The sequence below is a fragment of the Mustela putorius genome, unplaced genomic scaffold (genome assembly GCF_011764305.1).
Source record: "Mustela putorius furo isolate JIRA1106 unplaced genomic scaffold, ASM1176430v1.1 tig00003962_pilon_pilon_pilon, whole genome shotgun sequence".
Taxonomy (NCBI): domain Eukaryota; kingdom Metazoa; phylum Chordata; class Mammalia; order Carnivora; family Mustelidae; genus Mustela; species Mustela putorius.
In genome coordinates this window covers 2,941,705-2,948,532 of record NW_025422106.1, presented here as the reverse complement: position 1 = coordinate 2,948,532, position 6,828 = coordinate 2,941,705, and the positions used below count along the sequence as shown (strand labels likewise).

Sequence of the window (6,828 nt, the reverse complement as noted above, 5' to 3'; positions counted from 1 at the left end):
ACATTCTCCAGAATGTTAAGTGACACTTTAACTGCTCGCCGTGGTGGGGAAGGGGGCAGAGGTAGGTGAGCGCTCTCCCAGCCCAGAAGGCGGTGGCGGCACTCCCGCGGTAAGTGGCTTCCAGCTTTCGCTTTCTCCCCCTGCAGTTTTGGGGCTTGGAACCCGGGGCAGGAAATCTCGCCTCCGGGGCAGGGCTGTAGGAGAGCAAGTGGGGGACATTTAGTCTGCTTTTTGCACCAACTTCTGACTGGCTGGGCGTCTGAAGTGGGGGCTCTCACTGCTGTAAGGCCTCAGCGGCAGGGGTGCCTGGTTTTTATTCACAGGCATGTCTGAGTCTTTGTGGGGGAATAGGGCTCGGGTGGGTTCCTTCCGTGTCCTCGGAAATTTAGGGGGCAAGAGGGAAGGGTGTGTACTCTTGAAAGGAGGGCCCCTTGTGGGGGCCCACTTCACTGCTGGGTGGCTTCAGACGGACATCTCCCCCCACTCCCAGGAAAGAAACTTTACGACGTTCATTTGTCAGGGGTGTATGGGGGCGCGCCGCTGGGCACTTTTATCTGGATACATCTGAGCTGAGAAAAAGCACCAGGAAGGCTAAAGTGGCTGCTGTGGGCTGCCTTGCCCTGGGGCTCTCTCAGGCTTTCAGATTTTTGAACGCTGTGAGAGGGGGGTACCTCCCATTTCTCCAAGGCCTCATGAGGGTTACCCAGAATGGGGCGTGGGGCGCTTTTGCACCCAGCTTCGGCCTGTTAATTCCAAGCCAGCCCTTCTGCTTGGCTCTGAGGCGGGTCAGAGGGGGTACAATCCCCTCAAATTCCAGACCTAATTCCTGATCAGGAGTTGGGGGAAAGGGGAGAGCTTCTTCCCTTGCCTGGAGGAGTTTAGATATTTCAGCAGATCCCTGGCAGGCCCCCGCATAAATAAAACTTGCTCAAGAATACAGACCCCACCTGCCCGGGAGTGGGGGAAAGAAAGGGGGGGACTCAGGAGCAGGAGAGAAAAAATCAGAGAGGTTCTCTTATCCTCTCCTCTCCCTCCCTCTTCTTCTCTCCCTACCAGACCCTTAAAAGCCCCTTTGTTTTGTGGCACCACAGACCAGAGGGATTTCATCATTTGACCCCCAGGGGGCCTGTTATTTTCTAAGGGTAAATCACCCTCTTCTAAACTAGAGGCCTCCTCTCCACCAGACTGACCCCCAATTTTAAGACCCATGGGGAATACCACCCTGTTCCTTCTGTCTTTGCCAGCCCTCCGTCTCTCGATTCAGCTTACCACCTCCTGGGAATAGTCCCTAGAATTGGACATGTGGCACCTTGCGGAGCTTCTGATCTTTGGGACAAGGGGAGGGCCACGAGATTGCCCCGATTTCCCACTGAAGGACACGGAGCACTCTCTGTCTCTTTCTTCTCATCCCTGTAGCCATTCTCTGTTCCCTGAGCTCTCCAGTCCCTGCTCAGGCCTGATTTACAGGAGAACCTTGACGGGTTTGAGAGCCAAGAGGACAGAGAGCTTGGGGTCCCCACCCTGATTTGAAGACTAATTTCCCCAAGAATGATGAGGCATTTGTATTCCTTGGCAAGGAGACTCTGGTCAGCTCCCAGAGGGTCCCCAGCATCATTTTAAAGATACCGATACATTGTGGAGGCACAGCTTCCACAGGCTTGGACTCTGGACAAGGCAGATGAGTTGCGCAGGGTACAGAGGAAGGGTGCAGCAGGGGCAGAATCTGACCTGGGGCCTTCTGGGAGCCCCCATTCCCGTGTGCCCTGGACTCCTTCCAATGCCGCCACCCTCTCGCAGAAACCCCAGACCACCAGGCCTGCCCCTGAAGATTTTTTTTCCCCCCTTCTATGTCAGCTCTGCAAACTCTGATAAAGAATGTGTGGGCCTGGTGGCCCGGGACATCTGCTGGGCATATCTAGACAGATTTTCCGGAATGGCGAAGAGCGGCCGGGGTGGGGGGGTGCCCCACTTCCGCCCCGGAGGTCAGAACCCTTGAAGGGTCTCCTCCTCCTCTAAGCAGTTCCTGGAGAAGAACTCCCTAGCTGGTTTTCCTCTTCCCTGCTTCAGGTTCTCTGGGCAATGTTCTCCCTTGAAACCCGACAAGAAGGCGTGGGGCAGGGAGAGAGGGGGAGAGCTGAGAAAGGGGGGTTTCTGGTGCAAAGGAACTCTTCCTTGGCCACAGACCCGTGCCCTCCCTTCCTGGCTTTCCTAAGACCTTCTCTGGGAAAGCTGCTCCTCAATCTGGAGGACTCTTTTCTCCCTCCTCACCCACCTGCTTCACCCTCCCCAGCTCGGTCCAGGCCTCAACCTTGTGAGCCCCAGGCTGACACCCTTTGGCCCAGATCCCACCACCCAGCCGCCGAACCACACTGCACCCTCTACCTGGGCAGCGCTAAGGAGCCAGCCAGGGATTTAGGCTGTAGTTGGCTTTGCCCCTCCAAGGCCTGCCTGACCACCTCTCAGCAGACAATTTGATTTTGGATTTTTTGTTTGATTTGGTTGTTTTGTTTTGTTTTGTTTCTCTGTGCGAGGAGTGGGAGGAAGTATAAAGAAGTGTAAACAGGAAAGCCAGCCGGCCCTGGAGTTCCGAGCGCCCATATTTCATCGGCTTCCTCTCCATAACTGCAGCAGGGACACTTAACCCTTCCCTGGCTGTGAGAACGTGTTCACTGGGGGTGGGGGCAAGATCCGTGTGGAGGCTCCTCTCCTGGCCTGGTCCCTTTATCCCTAGGGTCTAGATGCTGGAGCAGAAGCCAAGGATTTGGAACAAGAAAGAAGGCAGCCCACTTAGAACAATCTCCCAAACTCAGTCCCTTCCGGGGTAGAGAGGAAGAGGCTTCCCTGCATGAGCTTTTCAGCTTGGGGAACCAATGGATCCTCCGAGGAGGACAGAGCTGGGAAGCACCCCTCCCATCCTTTAGGACCACTCTCTCCATTTTTGGAGTTTCTAGAAGTAATCAGATTTGGAGGCTGGGATCTGCCCACAGCCGGATTTATTGATTGCTGCAGTTCTGTTACACATCCATATTAATTAACCCAGACACCAGCTTGGAAACTGTGCTGCTTGGGGAGGAGGAGGGAAGAAATGGGGGGCCCTTAAGGAAAATGGACATTTCTCCCTAAGTGCTCCTGGGGCCCAGATTGGAGATATCTTCCCCACCAGAGTCATGTGGCCTTCCCCAGGCTTGAGGTCCCTGCTCCTCTCCGCAGGGGCAAGTGTGTCTTACTGTCCTCAGCCAGAGTCCACACACAAATCTTCTCCGGATGGAATTAAACACTTCTCAGGGCTGACCCTTCCTTGTCAGACGTAGGCTGTCCTCCGAGGGATGGATCCTTTGGTGGATGTTCCCAGTGCGTTGTTGCTGGAGGGCTTAAGGACTCCTCCCCACCTTCCTTCCAACTTCCCCAAGGTAGAAGCTTTTTATGGCTCGGGGGCTTGTTTTCTTTTTAGTGTTTGGTGGTGGTGGTAGTAGCGATGGCCTTCCCCTTCTTCTTGCCCCTCCCTCCAAAAAGTGATTAAAATCTGTTAAAGGATTTAATTAAGACAGTTAAATGAAAAGGAAGGAGGCGCAAATGAGTTGGGGGAAAAAACCCACACCAAAGCTATTCTCAACGATTAAATCGCCATTTTAACAATATAATGGAGTTTGCATCCTGAAAGGGGAAATCAACGCTCATATCTCATCAATAATTCATAGAGTCCGGGATCACGCAGAGGTCAGCAGACGCGGCCAGAGCGCCGGCCTGCTTGGGGCTCCGAGCCGCTGCCGCATACATTACGCGCCCCGGGCCGCGTTGCCGCCACCTCCGCCGCTCGGCCTGGGCCGGGGGCTCGGCATGCCGACAGGTTTAGGCCGATTTTTTGATTTTTCGTTCTTCCTTTTGGCAAATTTATCGGGACTCACATTGCGGGCTCCCAGGGGGACATGGGGGATTTCGGAGACTGGAGAGTTTGGACTTCGGGCAATTCGGGACCTGTCAGACCCGGAATATCACCACCTTTACAAGTTTTAATCTCTCCCCCACCTTCCCCCTCCTTTTCTCTGTTTTAGGCTTCACTGTCCAGTCTCTTCTTCTCCCAAATTTCCTCTTGGGGAGGAAAATGCACTCTTCTGCAGCATCCTCTAGCCTCTCTTTCCTGGAAATGGCTCCCAGGCTGCCGGGCCGCTCTCTGGCCTTGCTCTCCGCGTGGATTCCGGCAGAGCCCACATAGCTTCCACCCCGTTTCTGGCCAATGAACACCGAGGCTGCCTTTGAGTGCTGCCATCCCTGACCTTGGAGTCCCGTGGGGTTAGGGATGAATGCGTCTAGGGAGGAAAGGGACCTGGGCAGGCCCGGGTCCAGCTTGCTTAGTTAAGAGATGGCCCAGGCCAGGTGGGAAGGGGAGGATTCAGTTTGGAAGGCAGCATCTGGGGGGAAAGTGGAGGAAAAGTGCCAGCATGTGGGAACATCTCCCCTTGGGGCTTGAAGGCGAGGTGCCGGATAATCCCTGTATTTTGGAGTTTCTGCAGGCTTCTTCCATTCTCTCTGCGTGTCCCTCTCTAATTCACTCTCGTTTCCTGTCCCCTAAAAGGCCACTAGGGAAGGAGGAATGAACCCTTCCCTGTGAGAGGTGGGGTCCTGGAAAGGGATATTTGGGCACAAGGGAAACGGAAAGAGTGCAGGTCGCTCGTGCGGCCCCGGAGCTGGCCGAGAGGCAGAGGCTGTAACGTCCCCGAGCTGCCAGTAGAGTCCGCCTTAGACCAAGTTCACAGCCAGGCTGGGGCCTCCGAGGCGCCAGCGAGCGGAGTGGAGGTGCAAGGTGGCTCCGGGCCCGCTGTGTCTCATAGGGCCTGGACACTGATCTCTGCCTCTCCAGCCTTATGGGGACTGTGGCCCCCTCGCTCTCAAGGAACTTTTGCTCCAAGCTCTCTCCACTCTTCACCCCAGAAACTCCCTTCTCCAGGTCAGCCAAAGAGTCATACTGCATCCAGTATGTCCCCACACCCAGCAACTGCAGCCCCACCGGGTGGGGTGGGGGGGGACAAGAATGGAGTGGTGGGTCATCAAAAGCTTTCCCAGGCACTCCATATGAGAGGCCTGTGGAAATGTGGGAAGTGGGTTCGATGTGGGAAGTGGGGTGGCATCTTTCCCCAAGAAGTTATTTAATAATCAGAAGACTCCTCTTCCCCAGATCTAAGGCCTTTAATGGGGGTCTGGGGAGGGTAGGGGGGGAGGGGCACGGAAGGCGTTTTGCGCTTGGTTTTCTGCAGCCGGGCGCAGCAGAAAGAGACCCTGGGCCGTCAGGCCAGTGTTATTGCCAGAGGGGTCGCGAAGTTGGAGGGTCAAAAGTTTACAGCGTGCATGAGCAGGCGGCGTCGGCGTCTAGCGGTGGGGGCGGTCTGGGCAGGGGGAGGAGGCTGTGTGAGCAGAGAAAGAGGAGAGGGAGCAAGGGGTGCTGGAGGTAAGGAAGACGTGTGTGTTTCGGGAATAGCGGAGCAGAACTGGGGAGGAGGAGAGAGGCAGATAAACTGGGGTGGGGGAGAAACCCTTCTCCAACCCCACTACCAGCTGGTGGGGTGGGGACCTGCCCAAGAGCGCTGGGGGCACGGAGAACCCTCTGCGCAATTTTCTCTCCCAAAGATAACCTTTGAGTCACCATATAAAATTTAATTAAAACCTACCCAGCCGCACACATTAAAAAAAAAAAAATCCAATTACCCATGTGTCCTTGCAGGACATTTGATGGGGTCAAAGAAGGCTTCCAAGGTGAAGGCCTAATTCTTACCAACATCAGCCCCACCCAGTTCCCCACCATCCCTTGGGCTGGCCTGTTCTTCAGGGATCCCTAACCCCCAGGATGGGTCCAGACAGCTAGAGTCCATGACTGTGGACCAGGACAGGAGGGTTTCTAAACTCCCTTTCCTCTTTCCAAATTGCTTGTTGTTAAGAAGTTGGATATTGAAAGAATGCTGGCTTGCTAATCCTCACACTCTCTCCCAAACCTCCACTTGTATGTTCATCCAGAATCCCTCTCTTCCTATTTGGAGGAGGGAGGAGAATTGAGAAGGAAAAGTACTGAATGGCCTCACAGAGATCTTTTTAACTGGAGTCGAATGAGCAGCCTGAAATGAACCTTGAATCTATGCATTAGGCTTAGCTCATGAGTAAAATGTTTACAGAGACTCTGTAATTGAAACACCAGGGTATATGCCTATTTTTGGTCTTTAAATGACTGTTTGTCTCGTTATGAAATGTCATCATAGTCTCTCTTCCAAACCTTGGATATGGGAGGTGCGCTGTGGGTGTTTGCCCTGCCAGAAGAGAGATAACCCGAGAGTTTGCATAAAGACACCTTTTGAAATAGGACCAGAAGAGGCAACAACTTACTGTCAAATTTCAAATCAATTTGCCCCAGTTTTTGACTTCGCCAAAGAGGTGTGGGTCCTCATTTCTATTCAGCCTTGAGACAAATTGCTCTAGGGAGTCAGGCCAGGAAGGAATTCTTGAGGTCCAGAAGAGGCAGAGGTCAAAGGCTGAACTAGAGACTCTGTTTCCTTCTGTTTCTCCTCTGTCTCTTTTCCCTCTTTTTCCAGGCAGAATGCTAGCAAATGTATGGTTCTGTGGAATAGCCTGGAACAGCCAAAGAGCCTCTGCTGCAGGGGGCCTCAGGATGGGGAAAGAAAGTCCTCTGCCATCCTAAGCCAAGCGGGGTGCCTTGGGATGTTCTTTCCCACCTCCTTGTACTAGAGGGATCTCTCCCTGAAGACACTCTCCCTAGACTTAAACTGGGTGGAAGGGAGTCACCTGACCCTACCTCTGCTGGTCCCTTGGAGGCTGGAGAAAGGA

The 6,828-nt window shown here is 54.1% G+C and overlaps 1 protein-coding gene across 1 annotated transcript in view; it reads left to right on the top strand.

The window, feature by feature from the left end:
• Nucleotides 1-13: 13 nt before the first annotated feature.
• HOXB3 (homeobox B3) overlaps nt 14-6,828 on the top strand; it is a 41,849-nt gene continuing 35,034 nt past the window's right edge. The window contains exon 1 of the mRNA XM_045070317.1: nt 14-109. The gene's annotated coding sequence lies outside the window, so the exon portion shown is untranslated. The remainder of the gene's footprint in view (nt 110-6,828) is intronic.